The sequence below is a fragment of the Falco biarmicus genome, chromosome 2, assembly GCF_023638135.1.
Source record: "Falco biarmicus isolate bFalBia1 chromosome 2, bFalBia1.pri, whole genome shotgun sequence".
Lineage (NCBI taxonomy): Eukaryota > Metazoa > Chordata > Aves > Falconiformes > Falconidae > Falco > Falco biarmicus.
Genome location: NC_079289.1, coordinates 77,642,785 through 77,666,330, shown reverse-complemented (window position 1 = coordinate 77,666,330; position 23,546 = coordinate 77,642,785). Strand labels below are relative to the sequence as shown.

Below are 23,546 nucleotides of genomic sequence, written 5' to 3'. Positions count from 1 at the left end.
CTCATGGTTACCCTCCATACTTGAAGAGCCTTTCCACATCCCTCCTGAAGGTTCTCTTTTCCTCAATGTGTGTTAATATGAAAGCCTGGGGGTATAAAAGTATATTGAAAAGTGGATTGTTGTGGAAAGGTATCCTGTTGTGAGGAGTAGGCAAATTCTAATTTTCCCACATTAGAAGGGAGTAAACTCTGTCCGCTAGTACATGTCCTCACCTATACTGAAATGATTTTCATTTCCCCACTGGAATGATATACTCTGCCTCCTACTGGAATTATATTTTGTCACCAAGATCATGCAGGGGTGTAGTGCGAAGAAGTGCTAAGAGACACTTCAGAGCACTAGCCACAAGCAGACAGAGTACTCAATTTTCTAAACAAAAAGCAATTATGGCCCTTATTAACCTGTAGCCTTTCTACAGGCAATGGGACATGATCAAAGAACACAGTCCTTACTAAAAAAAAACCCACTAAGCAGAATCACAGTTTAGGAAACAAAGCAGCCATGTCAGGACAGTGTCTGGGAGAGTGATGTTGGAGGTCTCTGTTTATTCTCTCTCAGACTCATCAAAGACACTGAGTGTTCAGATGACACACATTCAGTTTAAAGTCAAATAATAATTTCTCCTAATTACTATCACTGTGAACTTTTAAGTAGTATCTCAAAGTGAAGCTCCCCTGCCTCTAGCAACTCCCACAGAAGGAAGAATATTTCAAGCTTAGCATGGCTACAGTAGATGCATCACGCAGCATCTTACAGCTCTACATTATTGACAGTGCCATAAAAAGAAGATACGATGAGAAGAGATGCAGGCCTAAGTAACTCCCAATTTGCATGCCATGCATTCTCACTGGTGTTGTATGGGATGGATCATAGAAGACAGAAACTCAGACACTTGCTGAATACAACAATCATATACTGGGCAGAAATTGTATCCCTACAGAGCTAGTTCCTCAGCATGGGTGGGCACAGGTATGGGAAGCTGACACACAGATGAAACAGAGTGTTTTCCTAGTCTCGGTCAGGTTCTCTGTTGACACAGACAATACAGCTGCTTTGAACTATACTGGCTGGCTCTTGGTGCCTTCAGTCTAGTGCCATGGGTGGCGAACATCAGATTCCAAAAGCTTCCAATGTGATCTTGACTTAAAGCTATGCCCACTTGGAGATTTCTGAATGTCAGAAGAATGCCACCGTCAACTATTGCAAATGGTCAACTATTTGCACCAAACTAGGGCCACAGGAATCTAATACTAATTATGCAATTAAGCCTGCTTTTTGTCAGGTCACTGACTTAAACCCACAGGCTGCAGCGTTTTATTACATACACAGAGAGATGGACATTTTGTCTGGTAAAATTTCCTCTAATCCAAATAATCCCTGTTAAAGAACTTCATTCTCTTAGCTGTCACAAACTGAAGCTGTTCACCTTTATAATGAAATTCATTGCTCCTTTCCACTGTCACTTTCCTCATCAAGTAATTCTTGTCTTTCCATGCTGCTGCAGTATTATATAACCAGCCATGTGCAAAAGCTGGATGCAAACCCAGCTTAAGAGCCAAGCTCAACACAGCAGAGCCACATTCAGTTATCTATTTGGACAAAGGTACAAACTCTCAGTTGACCAGTTCCCATTAGAAAGTAACAGTGTTCAATTGTTCTAAGTCCAATCCTCCCCTGCCTTGAACTCTGGAGAGTCACATATATACCTATGAAAATCAGGATGAGAAACTTTGACAGCCACTTTGCAAGAGTGTGAACAGCATGCAGAAACACTAGAGCAGGTCTCCAAAACAGCATATTGGCATTAGCATGAGGAAAATTAAACCCTCCATCTCAATCAAACTAATTCCCCAAGATGCAACGTTTGTATGTGCATCTTTTGCATATACAGGGCATGATGCACTGGAGAACCAGTTCTGCTGCTGATAAAAGGCAGTAAAATTACAATGAAAATGAGAGAAGTGGTGGGATGGAGAGAGCAAAGTACAAGAGAACACATCAGCTTTGTAAACTTGCTAAAATTTCAGTGAAGGAGTTTTAGTCTTTCCTTCAGCAAGGGTGTGAATTTCTCCCAATGTGTCTAAACAGAGATTAAAAGAAAACAGAAAGGTCAAATATCATGAGTAGCAATACTGATTACTTACTAAAATCCTTCTAAGATGCACATAACGCATTAAGATGAGTTCTGGGCTTATAAAGCATGACACAAAATGCAATGTAGAGACTGAACTGTGGCTAAGCTACTTTCAGATCCGAGAGTTTGATGTGGCACTGCTCCCTGGAGAGTTAATCCTATCAAGAGGCAGGACTCCTTCAGACACAGGCACACCCTCCAGCTAACGCTGCTAGACAACTTTTAGAACCCAAGTTAACAGCTCCTTACAACAAAGTGTTCCACCATTAATTCACCACAGGATTCAATGTCTCACAACAAAGCAGCAGAATTCATCTAGGCCAACAGTTTGGTAAGCCACTAGCCCAGCAGCTCTCAAGAGCTCTCAAATACAAGTTTCAGGAGACAGTTTACAAGTTTTGCAATGTACATATAAGAGAGTGATGAACACAGGCAGTTCCACAAGAAGTATCTTGTCTCTCAACTCTTTGCAAACTGCATCACTGACAGTGGCAGATGAGGTCAATGCTTTATCCAAAGCCTTCGACTACATTTGCAAGGGCTGTATTTCCCTTTCCATGAAGATCAAAACGGGAAAGATATTCAGCACCGGACACACCACTGAGTAGAATTTCATAAGACTCATGAAGGAAAGCTGTAAGATTGGGTCACCAGATGAAACAATGGTCACAAACATTTTAACACAGGAAACCTCAAAGACAGAGACAGTAGATGACTATAGGTTTTGCAACAGTACCAGTAACAGAATAGGAGGAAGAGGAGGGATAAAGTTGGCTACATCCATCTTTGAAGGCAGACAGTTTCCAGCTCCTGAGTAATCATCTACTGAGATCGGGAGCAGACACATCATCCTGGTAGGCAGAAAAAAATCTATTCCAAATCTATTATGAAAGGACTCCTCAAGAATTTAGAGGATGTGTTGCTGCCAAACAGCCTGAGTCTAAACTAACTGAAAAGTTAGGCTTACCCGCACCACTAATAGCCCTTCTTACTCTAGACACTGCTACTACCTTGAATGAGCAAATCAAAATTAATTAGGAAGCTCAGAGAGCAAAGGACTTAGGGAAACACATAAACATCAGGAATATGGTCTTGGCCAGTTCTTTTAGTGAAGGGCCAGGCTCATGAAGGGATAAGAGCAGGGGTTCAGGCCCCCTGCTCACATGGTATGGTGGGATGGAGGGTGGCTTCTTTGACTGCAGAATGGTGTTCCATCAGCTAGTGATAAAAGGAGTGCCACCTCCTGACAAAGAGAAAGGAAGGCCACCTTTGCTTACAAACTTCCTCCTGGAGGAGGATTTTAACTGCCCTTGAAGGGAAGGATGACAGAAAATTTCAGGAGAAAATTATTCACCAAAAGGGTTGTCAAGCATCGGAACAAGCTGCTCAGGGAAGTGGTTGAGTCACCATCCCTGAAGGTATTTAAGAGATGTGTAGACGTGGTGCTCAGGGACATGTTTTAGTGGTGGACTTGGTAGTGTTAGGTTAACGGTTGGACTCGATGATCTTAAGGGTCTTTTCTAAATGATTCTATGATCCTAGGTATGTGTAAGCACCTGTAACTTTGACAAGGACCTAAAATCAAAAGCATGCATAGGGCCATTCATGAAAACGTCATAAAAGGGATAAAGTGAATGAATTAGTCAATCCATTGAACAAGTCTGATTATTTCCCTTTCATTTCCTGTCTTTCTTGCGCTACCACAGATACCTTACTAAATGATCAAGGTAACAAGTTAACTGGTGCAACAGAGGCTTGAAGAGGTGGCTGACACAGTAGGTTTCTTCAGTGCTTATCCAGCCATGTTACGTATAGGGAAAGACTAGATACAAATGTCGAGGTAATAATAGAAAAGGAAAGGAACAAGGTGCTAATACATCAGGGATTTAAAGTAGATCACTGAACTAGAAGGATCAGTAGATTCATTCTTTTGTGGGTAATTGGAAGAATCACTCAGAATGTAGGAGCTGCTGATCACAGGAATTTGGGAATTTTTGTAGAAAACTACAGCAGTTAAGGAGAGCTGTCCTTCAGAGAAAGGGCACACACACACACAGGTGCATACACGCACACACACAGAGGAATCCAGATGAAGTATAAGAAATGTAGTAAGAGATCAGCTGAGCTAACTTGTGAACTTCACATTGACCTTACAAGAAGGAAGCATACACAAACTATGTCATAGCATTGAAGATAATTGCTGAAAGAAATAGTGGCTAACTCTGGAAGCCAAGAAACAAAAAGAAATTAAGCTTGCAAGAGGCATCAGTGATAGCAAGAAATTAATCTGTAAGTAGATCAGTAGTAAAAGAAAGCACTGGGAGAGTCTTGGCCCACTTCTCAACAGGGAGGAAAGCTAGAGATGATACTTAGTAGGATAAAGAGTATTTTGTGCAGTTTTTGCATCAGGTTTCACTGGAAAGGCCTGGGGTGAGCAAGGTTCTAGTACTGTCCAAACCAAGAAGGAAGATCTTACCCTATAACTGGGAAGGTACAGGCTACAGTGTACAAAAAACTAGGTGTTTCAAATTCGGTTAAACCTGAAGAATACACTAAAGGAATGTCTGTGACAACATCAAAGCTACCTGAGAATTCATGGAGAATGAGGGAAATTCTAACAGACTGGAAAGAGGAAGTGTGGTGTGCATCTTTAGCAAGAAAGATGTTTCACAGAAAAAGGAAGACAAACTAGTGAATTATGGACCACTCACCTTAACTTAAGATCTTTAAAAAATACAGACTGGTGTAGGCACCAGAAAATACAAGCTGAGAGCTGTCAAAATGGTTTTATCAACAGCATATTGCAACAAGCCAGTCTAATTTCATTCTACAGTAGACCAACACAGGCTAAGAAAGAAGATGAGAAGGTCATATATTTTGATTTTATGAAGACATTACACCATCTGCCACAGTATTCTGATAAGAAAGGAGCAAAACTTGGTCTAGAAGAAATTACATAGTCATGGTTACAAAACTGGTTGTAGAAGTGTGCTAGGGAAGAGTTACTGGTGGTTCATTGACAGTATAGAAGAATGTGTCAGTTTGGGTCTGTAGAGTGTCCAGTTCTGTCTTAGATGCATTGATGCTCTGAATGACGGAATTAACTGCACTTGTAAAGTATGCAAGTATTTTAGAAGGTACGGTTAGCATTCAAAATTATCTTGACAAAATAAAGGTCTGAAAGACCAGATTCAAATTCAATAGTAACACAGAGTATTCCCCTAAAACAAGGATAATTGGCTACAAAGCCAAAGGACTGGAATCCACTGGAAAACAATATACCTTTTCCCAAACGTGCTAGATCTTGCATATTCCACCCTGAAACATCTGTTTCTCTCTTACTCTAGAGAGTTAGGCACAAGAGAAGCAGTACATCCCGATCCTAAGAACAAGGATCTAACAGCTAGGTTTGATCATGCCTGATGACTTTTTCCATTCTTTCTTACATTTTGCTACCACAGAGCTTTTGCTTCAAATGGCTTCAAAGTTGTTTTACGTTGCTTTTAGCCAAATGTATCTTCAAGGTGTTCAGCACTTCAGAAATGTAGGACAGCTGTTTTATCAAGTTGCCTGTAAATTACGACAGACGTTGTGTCTGCCAGAAGCATCTTGCCCTGTGAGCAAATGTTAAGAGAGAATTAAGCATGCTTGGCTGCCTCCCTGAGGCATTTGGAGGAGGAGGAGGTGAGAGGAGGCCTTTACGAAGAAAGGCTCCAGAACACCAACTGAGTCACCCTGGACTCGAGACCCCACAAACAGCTATGGCTGGGAAGGAGCCCTGATGCCAGTCCTAAAATGTCATTATCTTGAAGTCCATAAAGAATGTGCGCTGCATAGAACAGGCTGGGAAAAGCAGCAGTGCACAAAAGCATATTCTGATAAAGAGGATGCTAAAAAATCTATGTCCTTTTCAGTCATGCATATTGAAGCAACTGAATGTTCCTTTCTCATTTTTGGGTGGCAATCACAGAAAGCAGATGTTACACTATGTTAATTTTTGTCACTGGCATCTAGCCCCCTGGCAAGATTAAAACAACTATTGGCATCTTTGGAGCAGCTGGGCAGCAGAGCTGCTTACTTTACTTACACAATACCATTCTGAATAACCTCTGAGCCTAAGATTTTGTTGCTTTGTAATCCATGTTTTGGCAGTCTTCTCTTCCACTCCCCCTGTTCAAATACGGTATTTCCCAATCCTTACAGAGTCTAGTATGTATCTCTATTGCACCATAAACTTTAATGAAAAATAGATTTAAAATCCATGACGTCTATGACATCCATTTAACTCCCACTGCAGAAGGAAGGACATTTTCAGGGTTATCTTTGCAGTTTAACTTCTTAGTGTCTTTTTGAATTCAAACTTCATTAGCAAAGCAGGATAAACAGACCAGCACTGTGTCATACATTTCACCTGGATGTTTAACATAAGTACATAATTTTACATAAACTGTTAAATACTTCTGGCATTAGACATATGATTTAAAAGCAACAGTCATTGGTATAAAATAATTTGAAGAATGCGTACTATTAATTCCAGCGTTGATAGATGGAATAAGAAAAATTATTTCTTCTAGATTGCAGTTCTTCTGCTAGGACCTATATGTGATGTCTCCTGGGGAAAATACGAAAAAAAAAAATCAAACATAAAAATTATCTACCTATCAGTTAAGTGTACAACATTAGGAATGTGTCACTGATACAATATAAAGAAGTTGAAATATCATACACCTAGTTAAACATCAGATGTAACTTTTCCTCTGCTTCAGTTAATTGTCATTAGGAAAGGAAAAACAAGTCCAAAAGTGAACAATTTGCAGCTTATCACTTCTGCAGTCTACACTCTAAGTTGTAAGATCACACAATAAAATACTAGACAGTACTATATAATGTAAATCCTATGGGTGGGTGTTCCAGCAGTAAAATGAGAGATATAATTGGTAACTAGAAAAGACAATCATGATTCAAGAGAGAAGGGGAAATGCTAAATGAAATAGTGTTTCAACACTTCTTGAGCATTTTAATGGTTTTTACCATAATGTGTGTAGAAAGAAAGGCCATGTTTGTTCAGATGTTACCTTTTCAAGCTGTTTTTCTCTGAAGGGAAGAAAAAAGCTGATACTGTTCAACTAAATGACCCCTTAGGTAGCCAGTACCATACACATTTTATTTTTCCCCATCAAATAAAAAGCTGAGTGAAATAAAAAGTTTAAAAGAATCTTAAATGAACTCAGTTTCCAATTGCATAGATATAATAGTGCTAGCTTGCCAGAACCAATAGGATACCTGTCATATATTAAAAGCAATTCTGTATGACTTGGAATCTAAACACCACCCAACCCCCTAATGCCTATGGGACACATAGAGTTGCTGTGGCAAAGCCCAACACAAAGGCTTTACTAATGCTAAAAGGCTCATACAGATAAGAATGGGAACACAGCTAAGTAAGCTGCTGTAATCACAAACTGATGCCTGGGACTGTCCTCTGACATGTACCAAACCCTCCCAGTCTGCAAAACTTATGTCCAAATTACTTGTCAGGAGTGGGATACTGCCAGCTGGCCTAGGCCAAAATTATGCTCATGGGCACTCTAACAATTCAGAATTGCAAACAACTGAGTTCCAGTGCCCATAACTTCATGCACTTTTTTTTTACTTACTCATGTAGACAAAGCCTTACAGGACAGTGGAGACCTAAGCAGCATCTTGATTTGTATTATGCCAGCTATTCCTCTTTGACTTTGGAAAGGAGAACACAACTGCTCTGTGCTACTCTTTCATCAAGAATGTGTAATGCAATGGTCAAAATTGCGTAATTTCCATTATATCTTAATAACGATCAACCATTTCAGTCATGCTAGCTGTCAAAAACTTAGGCATTTAGACTAAGTTGGACTAGTCCCTCTGCAGTCACTCAACAAAGAAGAAATAAGTATTCCCTCTCAAATCCTGTTTCCAGTGGAATCTCTGGAAGTGCCTGCTTGTTGCCTGCTTGTTGCTTGCTTACCTTTGCCTCCATTGACTACAGAAGGAGCAGAAGTGGCAATGTCATTTAAGAATGGAAAAAGTAGGTGAAATGAATTCCACAGTTGCCACCTAGGATTTCTTTAGCTTCTGCAGGTTTGGTGAGTACATTATCAATGAGAAGCATGGTTCCATGGAAAATTCCACTGAAAATTTAATTTGGTGCATCCTCTTGAAAAGAAAGAGATCTGTTACTAAAGAGCAAGCTGCTGCTAGAATTAAGGAGTCCCTGGCTTTTAGCCTTTGTTCAGTACACTGGATCTTGCCAGCAGAGACAACCTTCTACATTTGGAAAGAGTAGATATTTTAAAGGGAGAATGGTGTGGTAAAGCAGTTTGGAGGAATACATTCAATGTAGCCTCATGCATAATTTGTGAAATATCTGCCTATACTAGTCCTAAGGTTTTCAGGCAGCGCTGTGCTTTATGGAGTGAACTTGAAGTAAAATGGTCCTGATATGAGGATATGAAATACTGCAACTAACTCTTTCTCCGATTTCACTGGACATGAGTAGGATGGAGAATAACTACTGAACATAGACAGAAAAACTGAATATTCTTATAACAAATACAGAAAAGTTATACTAGATTTATCATATATCTGTATATGCTGTGTATATCTCTTTGGGAACCACAGACAAAACTCTGCAAGGGGTATTTTTAGATTACTGCATGATTTCACGTGACTTGAATCTAAATTTAATCCAAAATTAAAATGAGTAACTGTGTTATTTCAAGCCCCCAGAAGCTGGAGACCATTCCAGTAGATAATTCAATACTAAGCCAAAGACCTTGACTTTCAATGGGTAGAAATGTAAAAATATATCTTTACTTAACAAAAGAGATGATTAACTAGTTGAAAAAACAACAGTGTGTCATGCAGGGACACAGAAGGGACTGCTATCTAATGAAGAGAGCTGTCATTGCATTAAGCATTCCTACAGTTATGTATTTTAGAACACTCTCATTAAAATCAGGTGATTCAAAGACAAGTAAAGTAATTTATTTGAACTCCCTCTCCCTTCTGGGTTGAATGTGGATCTATGGAATGATGCTTAACTGTTGGCAGAGGGGACCAAGGTCCCTAGGACATCTGAAGACACAAGTCCCATGTTTCTCTTGAATCTGTGCAGTCAAACCCCGTGCATTATTCAGCCAGTGCTTTATTCCCAGGTCTGTTAAGCCTTTAGCTAAAATTCTACTTTTTGCAGGGCAGAGCCTGTAAACCAAGGGAATAACATGACTTTGAAAAGTTTTTCTGTTGTTTTTAAGAGTAGGGATCACCATCAGTTCATTTGATCTCACTCCTGTAAAAAGCAGACCATACCACATGACCCTAGAGTAGTAGCTTGTCTTTGGCAAAAACATATTTTTCCAGGCTATGTCCATGTCTTGTTACCAGAGCTCAAGAAGTGGTGAACCTATGTCATACCTGGCAGCTGGACCCACAGGTTACCATATAAACATTACTAAACATTTGTGCTTGTATTTGTCTGGCTTTAACATCCCTCTGTTGTTTCTTATTACACACACCTTCCTCCTCTGCATCGAGATATCCACAGTACTAACTGAACTGTGCTTAATTATGGAACTGGAATTAAATTGTCAAATAATTCCATTTAGACAACATATGGCAGAGGCTTCCAGGACACACTGGCTTAATCTCAGTATAAACCACAGGTCTATAAGAAAAATGTGTTGTCCCTTCTTCTAACCTCTACAACCTATTAGTACATACCCAGGCATGCGCCCTTTGTAACAATCTCCCCTCCCTGCCAGTGGTTCCTAGCTAGCTGTATTCATCTTCAGGTAGGCTGCACTGAAGCTTTTTTAAGGCACAATGCATTCAGTTATTAGTAAGTACGAAGAAATGCCAGCTCATAATAAGCCAAGATGAAATATTTAAATATCCACTATTTTTGTCAGTTCTGAAAATGATGAAAGCTTCCCAATTTCATTATATATGCAGTTCCATGCCTCTGCTTCAATGTTGCCAATCTACAAGAAACTGTTATTAACTGTTTTTCTATATTAAAGGTTATGTAGTCAGAAGTCTGTAGAGGACTTTGTTTGACTGTAAATAGCAAATTTTCCTCACCAATTTTCACTGTGAATCACTCTTACATTCTCCGCTGGTTCTGTCAGCATAACATCCCTTACAAGGACACTGAAGATACCCCACTCAAGAATAAAATATACAGCATGCATCAGAAATGTACATTTTTATTTTACTCAAATTCTTTCTCCATATATTGTCTTTTCTATTCATTTGCCATGAAGAGAATTCAGGAATCAATAAGCAGAGAAAGAAAAGAGTCCATCAAAATCACTGGCAGGAATACAAGGAAAATATGTGTAGTAAAATTAAAATTAAACTTAGACAATATGCAGACGGTGTGTGTATTTGTGTGCACATGAGCACACAGAAATCTATGCCTGTACATTCATGGACTAGCACGTATAAATTCAAAGGGACAGCTAATTCAATAGCTTGACTATAAATGCATTTGCAACAGTCACCTTTCTTGTGACAGTCGATTGCTAGGCAAACATATGCTCTTCCTATATCAAGAGGTGATAGCACAGCACAGCACAGAGGTATGCAAAGATGTTCAAGGAGTCCTGGAAACAGCAGTTCAGATACTGGCAGCAGAACAGGTCATCCATCTAGCATTCCTCAAAAGGAAATTAGCCCATGTGTGTCTGGTCATGACACTAGTCATGATACAGTTCGAAAATGCATGCTTCATAAAGATGAATGAGTCCATCCCAGCTGGGCATCTAGAAGGCAGGGCAATAACATGAGATACAGAGCTAAAACAAAGGAAAAATAACCTTAGTGACTCAAAGTCTCACAGGATTCCTCCAGCGCAGCAGACTGCAAGATTCAGAATTTCACTGCCCTGATTGTTTTCTCACTCCTTGGAGCAATTACAGTAAATTTGAGGGAAGGGAATGCTGCCACCATGTTCTCCTAAACAGATCATCCACCTACCTCCCCAATTAAAAAGCAAGCAATGCACCTCTGAGGCACAAATACTACAAACTCTTTGAATCTTCAGAAATCTGAGTTAAAGAAAATTTAATAAGTCCAGTCGATGACTAAGGTTTTTTTCTGCTTTTAAGAACACTGTGTTTTGTTCTTGTAGGGTGTTGAACCCTTATTGTACACTGCTGCCATCAAATGTGCATTACAATGGAAATGGAGAAGATGTCAAGCCCCAGCATGTCTTTCCAATTAAGATTCTTCATTTTCTGCTCAGATGTTAGAGTATGACCTGATTAGCTCTGCCAGATATCAGAACTCGTCTTCTGTGACTTCTTATCTTATTCAGCTACTAGTGTCTGACTTCGTATATTTGGAGAGGAAAGAACCATATCCCTCAAAGATCAGAGACATTTTTTTAAGTCCTTTGGCAACATGGAAAATTTAGTGTGGGTCAGGAGAAACACTTTCAGCCTGTTTTCTGTCCTTCAGTCTCCCATGCCTGCTTATACATTGTAAGAAGAAACAATTAGCACAGCTCAAACTGCAACTTAACAACCCAACAGTGCAGGTAGATGTCTGTTTTTCAGGTACAACAATTTTACATAATAGAATTTACTGCAGTGGAATTACCTGCAAATTGTTAAGGCTTAACATGATAGGAGAAGTTACTTCTTTCCATCTAGGATTCCTCAGTGATGTTATCAAATAAGGAGAAGCAAGAAAGTCTTTTCTTAACTGCTGTCCTTTGTCAGCTAGAAAAGAGCAGTGTATTATTTATGGAAAGCAAACAATATGGAATCAGAGTGAAAGCAACTGACATGAAGGATGGTAGATGAAGTGCCAATGAAGCCTGAGATTTGAAAATGTATTAGATGTCACACATAAAAAATACTTCAATATGTCTGTTAGGTAAATTGTATACAATAATCAGAAGATATCTTTTTGTGTAAGTTTTACTTTAGGTTTTAATTTCAAGTAGTAGTCACTCATATTCAGACAGTGACATAAAAAATATTTTTAAAGCACTTCTACATTCTGCAAAGGCAGCAGCTGCCTCTCTTCACCTTCCCCAGAGACATGCACATACATGTTATGCAGCTGTTTTCAGTGTCTTGTTCTGTACCAGGAACATGAAAGAACAGCTAGAGACATGGGCAAAACAGGAGCAGGTTCTCCAGCTGAGAAAGGGAATGTTTTTAGGGCAGAGCTGCATACGCAAAGACTTAGCCCGGAGGTGGGTGTTAACGTAACTTTTTTAAAAGTGACAGTAAAAATGCAGTGCCCGTAAATGGCAGGCCAGATGGATTCCTCTCTGCTTTCACAGGTTATGCCTCAATACTGTGATGCATATGTATTTGGTGTGTGAGATGATTTTCCTTCTGGGTGAAATATAGTCCCAGTCATCGCACCCAAACCTTTTGGTATTGATAACACCGTAGATAGACTGGGAGTTTTCCAGCCACTGAGATGACGAGTTTACATTTTTATTGACAAAGGTGTCTTATCCCTAGTTTTGTCCTCAAGTCTACCCCATACAGCCTGCAATACACTTGCCCATACTGAACCTTACCTTCAATGTGAACATGCCCATGTCAAACAGAACAGAGGACATTATGAGCTTTGAGCGCATGGAGAACATTTACTGCACCCAAAGAAAAGGAGGAGAACTTGTCTTACCAAGAAGTTAAACCTCTAGGTTCAGCCCCTTGTCTAGGTACCCTTTCTAACTAACTGAAGGAGGCAGGTACCTCCAGAGGACAGTTCCCCGTGCAGTCTTTAGGAGGGAGCAAAGCAGTGCCTTTTCTTTCCAATGGCCTGTAGTGACAGACAGGATGACCTGCAGAAGCAGATGCTTAACGTGAGGATGGCTGAAGTGAGGTGAGGTGAATCCTGTCCTGAGCAAGTTCACACAGTGAGTTAGTGCAAGATAGCAAGCCCCCTATAAATGCTCACCCCAGCATGCCACACAGTGAATTCCCCATAGAGGCCAGACTAGTGTCAGCAAACAAGCAAACACAATCTGACCCTTTGGGAGTTCGACAGATGAGAAGGGGGGAAAAAAAAGAAAGAAAAAGAAGAAAAAGCCCAACAGCCCATATATTATGATGTGTATACCTGGAACTGTTAATGTTTGTTTCAGTGCAGTTTAGGATGTCTTCACCTCTGCCTTTCCAAACCTTTTTCAAAAATAATCCTTACTCCTGGAGCTAGCTTTGCGTAGTTGTGTGGGATTGCAATGATGCAGACTGTACTCTGCTAGAACTTTCTAGCCTGAGTTACACTCCAAACACCCACGGACTTGTACCAGAAATTTTAGGCTCAGAAGTCTCAATGTAACTTTTCAAAGTGGGATAACAGAACCTATATCACTTGCATGCTTTTATATATTAAACTGCTCTTAACTTAAGTCTGGATTATGAAGTCTCTCTTGTTATCAGTTCTTTCCAGTAGGGTTACTGTAACTGAAAAAAAGGAAGGCTGAAGGAGCAGGTAATTAATGTGCTTACTGTGGGAGGCAACAAACAAAAGAAAAACAAAAGGAGCTATAGATTTTTGTGTAACCATGAAGGGGGGAAAAAAAACAAAGCCCTTTTTACTGCACCTTAGGGAGGTTCGTCACATCGTGTTTCAATAACAGGAGTGTTCTCAAGAAAAAAAGAGACAGGAATGTACAAGATTCTGCCTTCAGACTCCTGCTGAGCAGTAATGGAAGTATAACTAATTACGGGCCTGATCAAGGGCCCATTGAAGCCAAGTGAAAGCCTCCTGCTGATTGCAATGGGCCTTGGATCAGCTCTAAGTGTGTGGGGTGTGAATATGACTGCATTAGAAACACGATGAGCTAGTGTCTGCTTTCATTCGTGGCTGACTGTATTGTGCTCTGCTGCACCAGAGCTGGCTCAGAGCTTCTCAGGAGCATCGCAGGGTGAAAGGTTACTACTCCAAAGTGAAGAGTTCAGGAGTTCAGGCAAAGCTGCTCTTGATCTGAGAAGGGTAAATGGGCAAAGCTAGTAGAGAGAGGCCCTGGTGAAAGCTGTGGCGAGCCAAGCTTGCTACTGCTCCTGCTACTGGGTGGGTGAAAAAGAGGAGATGAGAGAGTTTCCCTCTTAGCAGTGATGAGACAACACCTGGAGTACAGTGTCCAGTGCTAGGCTCCTCAGTACAAGAGACATGGGCAGACTGGAGAGAGTCCAATGAAGGGCCATGAAGATGATTAAGGGACTGGAGCATCTCTTCTGTGAGGAAAGGTTGGGAGAACTGGGTCTGCTTAGCCTAGAGAAGAGAAAGTTCAGGGGGGCATCTTGTCAATGTATATAAATACCTTAAGAAACAGCGCAAAGAGGATGGAGCCAGGCTCTTTTCAGTGATTCCCTATGACAGGGCACAACCTGAAACACGGGACACTTTGTCTGAATATCAGGAAATACTTCTTTACTGTGAAGTTGACTGAGAACTGACAAAGGTTGCCCATGGAGGTTGTGAAATCTTCCATCCTTGGAGATATTCAAAAGCCACCTGGACATGGTCCTGGACAACCAGCTCTAGGTGGCACTGTTTTGGGGAACTGGATCAGATGACGTTCAGAGATGCCTTACAGCCTCAACCATTCTGTCATTCTGTGAATGCATCCTCATCTCCTCAGCTGTAGCCATCTCAACTCAGCAGCCTGAATTTCCAGAGTTCTGGCTAGACCAAGCTGCAAGACAATTGTGACTTTGAAATTCCAGTAGTCTGTTGTCCACTTTTCCTGTGCGCAAAGCCAATCCTGCACTTACCGATGACACTGATGATCTTACTACTATGCTGTTCAGGTAGTCCGTCCTTGATTTGTAAGAGCTGAAAGGTAATGACTCTAAAAGGGAATGGCACCTATTTTATAATTTCTTTTAACTCGAGAGTCCTGACTGGGGCTAAGTATTTCTAGAGAACAGAAAAATTGTAACTGCATTATATATTAGTCCTTAGATTCCACAAACACTTCTTTTTTATTCTTTGGCCACCTGTAGTATACTAGCTTAGTTCTTAGTGAACAAATACTCTCCCTGGTTTCCTAGTGTGGGCTAACCTACAGCAAAGTATTCATATGCCTGTTCCTGAGGATACTTTCTAAAGGCTATGACACAACTGACTACAAGAAGTTGACACATCAATAGCATAGGAAAAAAAATCACACCTCATTTGAAAGGCTATTTGCAGTCCACACAGGAGTGTGGAGAACCGAGCCTTTGATTTCCATTGCTTTATGGTGCGTTACTCCTCTTTTTTACATCTTGTTCAAAGTGTAAGTTCAGACTGTCTGGGGGCCTTCCTGCATGTGCTGCTTCAGAGCAGCCATACCTTTTCCCTACCCCAAAACATAAATAAATAGAAACCTACCAATGTAACATCTATTTACTCCCTTGTATTCTGAGTCAGTGGATTAGATTTACAGAAGAAACGTAATGTAGAAAGTTAACACCAGGAAAAGAAAAAACAGACTCACTCATCCATAGGCAAAAAACACAGAACACAGTTCATTCTGGTCTTAATTCCACAATCAGCAAGAAAACTGACACATGAGAAGCTATCCAGGCTGAAAAAATGTATCTACTTTCCATTATTATAGTAATTCTAAGCCGTAAAATGCATGTCCTTTCCCCACCAAAAGGGGATTAGCAGACAGAGAACAAGAATTTGTCAAAATTATTTATCAGGTCAGGCCTGTTATTATATTAGTCAGTTAGTTTAAAGTCATGGACTCTGCCAACTGTTAACACCCTGTTCAGCCTACTAGAAAAAGGAAGTTAAATTAGTAGACTCATGCAATGGCAAATATCTTAAACATCTGAAATGCTGGAATTTCACATACCAGGCAAGTCAGATGTAGTCCTCTGTTCTCTTTTCTAATGAAAACAGAAGCATACCCTCAGAAAACAAAACCACACATTATGCAAGTTGGGAAAAAAATCAGCCTTCCCAATGATCAATAAAAGTTAAAACAGAACCAGGAGTCAATCTGTATCCTTTTTTTTTTTTTCCCTATTCTTTGACCTACCAATTGATTAATGAATGGTATGAACTGAACCAAAAACCTGCCTTATAAACATGCAGTATGTACAGAAGGCTAAAATGACCCTAGCAGAAAAATAAATATGACCGATAATAGCTGATCTGTACAGGATGGGTTCTAGGTACAGGAAATAACTGATTTCAGATTGTTATTGATTTTGAGTGTTGCCTCCAGGTTAACTCATAACATTGCCTTAAATTTATCCAGATTAACTCCTTAGGTACTATTTTACATGTATTTTATTTTTAATCAATGATCTATTGATAACTAATTCTAATAACCAATCTTTTTTTTCTTGAAAAAGAAAGAATTAAACGGGAGGGGGGGGGGGGGGGGGGCGGGGAAGATGCAAAATCGAGAAAAGTCAGAGGGAATAAAAAAACTTCTGAAAGAAAAAAAACAGCAAAAGTCTCCAAAACGTAAAGGAAGAGTTTTCCCCCTTTGCAGACAAGAAACAATTTGTGTTCTCAGGTGATGTATCTTAATGTTGACCAAAGAAAAATATGTATCATCTCACTTGGCAAAGTGATTTACCATCACAGGCTTAAAAAAATCTACACATAAAGCACTCTTAAACATGATATGACCATTACCATTACCTTGCTATCCCCAATGGAAAACTAACCTTATCTAATAATAAATGAATCAATCATACTGTTGCTCTGCATGAGGTGAAAATGCAGTTTGGGTCTTGATATTATTAAGTAGGCATTCATAGACAGACTGATAGACAAATAGACACATTCATATATATACACGTACATATATAGAGATCTTTCATTGAGAAGAAGCACGTGACAAGAATCCTTACGTTAGACTTTTGCTGCAAATGGTGCAGATTTAGATGCCACAAGCAAACCCCTGCTCCACATTTAGGTAGATCCATTCAAGTTCAACATGGTCAATGGAAACCCTTCTCCTGAGCTTAGCTTCCACAGGAAAGTAAAAAGAGAACCATAGCAGCAAAGGAAGAGAAGACATGCTAGCAAGAAAAGATTCAGAGAGCTGCATTTTTAAAGTGTTGGTTCTGCAGAAAGACAGGGCAATTCTTCAGCGTGACATGAAAACTCCTTCCTTTCAGAAAACGTTCATAAAGCACCAAGAGTTCTTAAAAAACAGGTTCATTTGCAAGAGAGGTCACCCCAAATCAAGGATAGGAAAACTGTAAATAGGAGATTTTTCAGATTCTTTTCAGATGCTTGTGAAATCTATTTGTTTAAAACAAAATCAAACAAACTTCTCTAGATGAGTTCTGGCACTATGCTTCTGACTGCATCCAAAGAGGTAAAAGAAATAGTATCTTTCATACTATGCTTTCTCTTTTTCTGGTTAGAAGACCGCTATAAGTTTTTTGGGATAGAAGACAGGTCTCAGTGCAATTGCCTTTGGACTAGAGTTCATAAAACCCTAAAGATTTGGTATTGGGAAGGTCTGTATTTTATCCAAATTGAATGATCTGTCCATAATCCAAATCAGCCCATTTTTTTTAGACATAATTGAACACCTTAGGGCACTCAATGAAAATCTGTATAGATTTGTTTCTATTCTAGCCAGTTCAGATATTTGGCTCAGAGCCTAAAGAGATTACTTCTGGGCAAAAATAAAATGGGTATTTCAAAGGTCTGTTTTACTTATGAAATCTTTGCTTAGTCGGAAGTATTGCTGGCATTTGCTACTATTAAATTTTAATTTGTTCAACCTGAAAAAATCAATGTTTTAACCTGATTATTTTTCAAACAAGCAAGAAAAATACAGAACATGCTGTTGGGCAATTGATAACAAATGATAAACAAGGAATTCAGGACACAATTTTGCTAATACACACTAAAGAATAATAGCAAACAACATTTGCTGAGACTGTATCATCAGTTGTATTGTTATTTTTACACTGGTTAGAGACATGACAATTTGTTGACATAGCTATCCTAACAGGATATCCTGGGACACAGACATCTACTCTAACAAGAATACAATTCTATAATATGATACCTCATTTCACTTGGGACACACAGAGATGATACCTCTTCCTACAACTCCAGAAGCTATTTTCCACTCAAATATGAAAGTATTCTCATAGCAGTAAAGGGATCATCGTGTAAATAGAGCCATTAGAATAAAATATGTAACACATACAGTTACATATGTGTGTAACAATATCCTAAGTACCCTCTCAAAATATATTTCAAAACCATTTTTCAACACTGCACACACTTGGTGTTACTTGCAACATAGACTACAGCTCCCTTTTTTGAAGAATTAGTATTTCTAGTACTAACAAGGGTAGCAATACAACGCTTGTACTGTACTTATATATTATGGTTTGGAGTAGTTTAATCTAAGCGTTTTTACTGTTTTCAATTAAAAAAAAATATGTCTAGGACTTTTAAGGTGTTTAGGTGCCAAAATAAGTAGATGTGTCCCACAGAGTACCTTCAGAGCTGGCCGGTCATTCATTTCTCAGTGTCAGCACCTCTCTAGATGAAATTTCCACCAGTCTCCATATGTGCTCCAGAAAGATCAATGATTTTTATAATTTGACACAGCACTTCCCAGGCTGGCAGGGTGTGAAAGAACAGTGAAAGGAGACCACAAATAGAAGGTAATAGAAGGTGCCTTTTCTGATCAGTGCAGCCCGCAAGGTTAAACCAAAGAGACACCCTTCTGAGCAGCCCTGAGGGAGTTAAATAATTCACAAGGACTGGCAGACAGATGAATGAATTCTCCGCAGGGAGCTCAGCAATTCAGTCTGGGGTACTCCTGAAAGGAGACTGGGTATCTTCATGGGTTACTGTCTATTTGAAGAAAGTGATAAATAGCAACAGAGCCACAAAATCTCCCCTGTCTCACCTCCCCCTTTCAATTTCCACTCCTGATAGACTGTACACATATTAACAGCTTTCTGTGTCTTTCAAGGGTATGTATTTCGGGCAAGGACATATACTTTTCTGTCAAGGTTTATGGAACATTTTGTTCTGCACCATGTATACACATGCTGCTGGATCCTATTCCTATTATATATTCAAACAGCACACCGGGGATTGCCATCATGCAAGCTGTCTTGAGCTGTCCCAATGAGCAGAAAAAGTCCAAACGGTGATGTGAAAAAGTAATTCGCCCTTTGCTAATTCTTATCCAGAATCATCTGGACTGTACTTTCTGTACCGATAGGCACACTATGGGAGAAAAACACTAAGGTATCTGTTCCCCACCTCTCCTCACCCATTCTTTCATCCATCTGCACCTGCTCTTAATAGCTTCATGGAGGCTTGTCATTTCAGGAACATCATTCCATAATGGTAGCATTTTATCAATATGAGTCCTCATGCCCTTCTCTATTATGCCACCAAAAACCAATTTCAGTGGCATTTAACCATCTGCTTAAACAGGTGTGCAATTGCTTTCCTGACTAGAGAGGTTTTGTGGTATTACTACCTTAATCCATGATGAAGGCTGGCAAGCAGATGAATAGACTTTGTCAAGGATTCTAGACCACCAGCAATTTTCAGCTTAGCCAAAAATACTGCAGCACTAAGTGTACTTTGTACAATCAGCAGCAGGTCATCTCAGGAAGTACTGGAACAAAAGAACTTATACCATTGCAGAAGAAGGGAGAAAACAGTGTTAAATTACTTTCTAAAAGGAGTTAATTGATGCATATTTTACATTAAACTGGTACTCTTGTTCTACTACTGAACAATTTTACTTGGGTATGGATAAAATGAAAAATCAAAATAATTTTTCATGGGTGATGTAAAATCTAAGAGACATCCATTTAAAAAAGCATACAATGACAATCTGTTCTAGTCAGGAGACCCACACAATTATTCTCCAAGTCCTATAACAACTGGAGTAATGAGGACATAACTTTATACTCTTCTCAGAAGACAGAGGGCTGTAGCAAAATGAGAAATGCAAAGAGCTGCACAGAAACAGAAAGTTGTGCAAGCAAGGTTCTGTGCAATACATTTAAATATAAATTGTTCCCTGATTAAATTTTTTATCCCACATAAGTAAATACACAAAAGACAACTATTACTCTAGAGCTGAAGTTGTGCCCCAGGTGTAAACATATTGACTGCTGTGACTTACCAAGACCTTAAGGGAAGCTGCTTAAGTTTAACGAATCACAGAACTGTCACTGCTTGAGCCCCTGAAGGTGCATATTCTGCACCATCTGTGTATATTTCTTTGAGCAGCAGAAGGCACAAATTCCTGTTGTACTGTCCCACGTGAATTCTCCACTGCCTAGCAGTTCAGTCCAAGCAACGGCTCCTTCTCAGCTGCCATTTTTCCAAAAAAATCTGATAAATTAATGTGACTGAAACCTGTAACTGCTCTGATGAATGTGGTTGAAACAGACCTCAAAACTGTTGAAATGCTGTTAGAAGAGTGAAAAAAAGGCACCTCAGTCACAACAGACATTTCAGTAGGAAATCAGAATAAAAAATAATGATAGCCCTGGGGTCATTTATAAATATATTCTATTTTAAAATGGCTGAATTAAAAAAAACACACAAAACACCACCAACAACACAGAAGTTGGCATAGAGAAAGGTATTAATATCAATGACTCTAAAGAGAAGAAATTAGGCTTTTTTTTTTTTTTTTTTTTGGCATCTTGGACCTTCAGGGTCTAAAGCTAAACCCCAAAAGCTCAATTCTTTCTCCTTTTCCTCAAACATCATGCACTAACCCATCAAACAGTGTCTAGTCTCCTGAGATAGAACTGAATAGGCTGGTACCCCTCACACAGCACATCTTACAGAAATAGTTGTTCAAGACCCAAACACAGTACAGCCACGTTAACACGGCACTATGCCCAAGCTAATAAACTCTACTTCCCAGCAGGCTGACTGGCTCCTCTAGGATGTCTCGCCATGCTGAGACAGACATTCTGCCTCCAATCTCCAAACCGGGGCCATGCTCTACTGTGCGACCCTCCCCTCTTTGCATAACTCACTTGGGGTTCTCCTGTCTTTCCATGCCTTTGAGCTCCCTCAAGCATTTCTACCCCTACGTGATATTCCCTCTCCCATATCAGGCATTGTCCCCCTACTGTCCCCCTCTCCCCTACTCATGCAGCATCGGCTGGTTCTGCTGAAGGAGGGTGATCTCACTAGGACTAAATACAGAAAGCCAAATTCTGATGTTTCTTCCCACAGAAAGCAGTCCTGCTGATCTCTTGAGGAGGAAAGTGCCACTCCGTGTGGCTGTGCTGGGCAGGACAGGTCTTGAAGAACGAGTTCAAGATTTTAGCTCACTAAACCCAGCATCATCAGCAACAACAAGAACAAAAAGGGTAGCGAGGGAAAAGCTGTGTATTTCAAATACAACACATTCTGTAGATCAGAGACCTTCGGATTCAGAGAATACCAAGGAAATCAGGATTAAATCATTATGTGTTTTAACAAAATATACAACCAAAACACGGAGAGTGCCACATTTGGCTGTGCATCTAGCAAGAAAGAGCCCAGAGGGGGCCCAAGGTAGGTGGTTTGAGGCTCTTTCCAATTTCTCTAAACTAGCTCAGATTGCTATCATGACTTTCACTAACGGAGATACCACGTATAACTTCTTTAATAAAGAATATGCTGTATTGTGCTAGGCAGAATGAAGAAAGGATTTAAAATCATAATAATCAAGGTTGTGCTGAAGAATACAGCCCAGGGTTCTCAAAGTAGTAAGTCAGATTTTATTCATTAAAAAGCTATAGTGGGATGTTTCTCTTTTCAAATAAGGAAGTATAAGATAATTATAAAGTGCCAAGGTTAAATATTCTGCACACATTTTCTGAAAGTGGAGCTGTGATCTGATAAATCCAGTAGTTCTTGACTACTGTTAATTACATGTTTGGATATGCCAAAGTAATTCTCTGGACCAGTTTAGTAATATGGTAATAAATTCTTTCTCCTTGAGCCTAAAGTTCCCCTAAAATCACAGAAGTGATTTTTGAAATGATGTGACCTTGTGGATAAGAACAAATGGAGACCATAAACAAACAAAGTAAACCACCAACCAAAGGAACCCCTCCTAAGCAGAAAATTAAAAAATATCCAAAGGCACTAGAGGTCTCATGCCCATCTGATAATGTGAGAACAACTTCTCCTTCAGAGACCTGAGTAGCAGAAAACAAAAGGTAATTACCATTTGACAGCTTTCTCTGTATACTAAGAACTGGTAGCTCCTAATGGGCAGGTGTCCACATTTCAAAAAAAACCCCAACACATTAATTAGCATCCTTGTTGGCAGGCTCAGGTGAGAAAAACATGACGAAATGAGCATGGAAACTGGAGTGCCTTCTGTGATGATAATTGCATGTACCCACATTTATTGTAATTTGGGATGTGATTTTCCATTTGGATCTGAATCACTGAAAGGGTCTAGTTGTTGTGACAACATACAGGGATAATGACTCTATTAAAACACTCAGGGCTTAATTTCCAAAGGTATTATTCACCCACATCTTTAATGTGATCAGAAAACTTTCAGTAGCTTGGAAAATTTGGACGCTGATCGTAATTTCAGTGCAAAAACTGCCAAGTAAGAATTATGAGGAAGCCGCAAAGTAGCAGTGACTGTCAACACAATGAAAAGCAACAACAAACTTTAAAAAAAAAGATTCCATAAAAATGAGAAAGATAGAGAAGTGTGAGAGGGAAAATGTTTGGGATTTTTTTCATTTTACATGAAGAAAAAAGAAGCTGTAATAACTGTTCATCCTGGGAATTGCACACACCAGCAACTTCCTTCAGTAGCAGAAACAGAAATTCAGACAGTGCATTAGAACTGAATTATAAAGTTTCTAGAAAAGTTGAAGGTAAATTGTATTTTTCACAATGATAGATTGTGAGCAAGTGTGGAATGATACGGAAAAAGCAGGTGTGACTTAACCAGATCCCCAGAAGTACTGGATGAAGCCTTTCACAAGAGGCTGGTCCCCAAGGCTGTAACACTGAAATGCCATTCTGACCTCCAGTATACTGTGGGCATGTCTGCAAAAAAGACCAGCAGCTGTAACCTGGGAAGATCTGGGCCATTCTGGTGATGTTCTATAAACCTGATATATCTGATCAGTTGCAGAAACAACTACACACCGTCTCATAAAGCCTAAACAAGTCATTTTCCTCTCATATAAGTGTTTGGAGTGCCTGCTTTTCCAATTGTTATTACGATCGCTGTGGTAAACATCTCATTTTACCTTGCTTGATATGAAACCCTTTGTGGCCATGATTTGTACCATCTTGCATAAAATTTGTAATTACACAGCAATCAAATTAACAAAGTGAAAATCGTTATTATCTGAGGAATTGCATCGACAGAGTTGATTTCAGAGGGTGGACAGAAAAATGAAGA

General features: G+C 39.6%; 1 protein-coding gene across 2 annotated transcripts in view; it reads left to right on the top strand.

Annotated features, from left to right (window-relative positions):
- KCNJ6 (potassium inwardly rectifying channel subfamily J member 6) overlaps positions 1 to 23,546 on the top strand; it is a 162,098-nt gene that overhangs the window by 7,664 nt on the left and 130,888 nt on the right. The window lies entirely within an intron of this gene.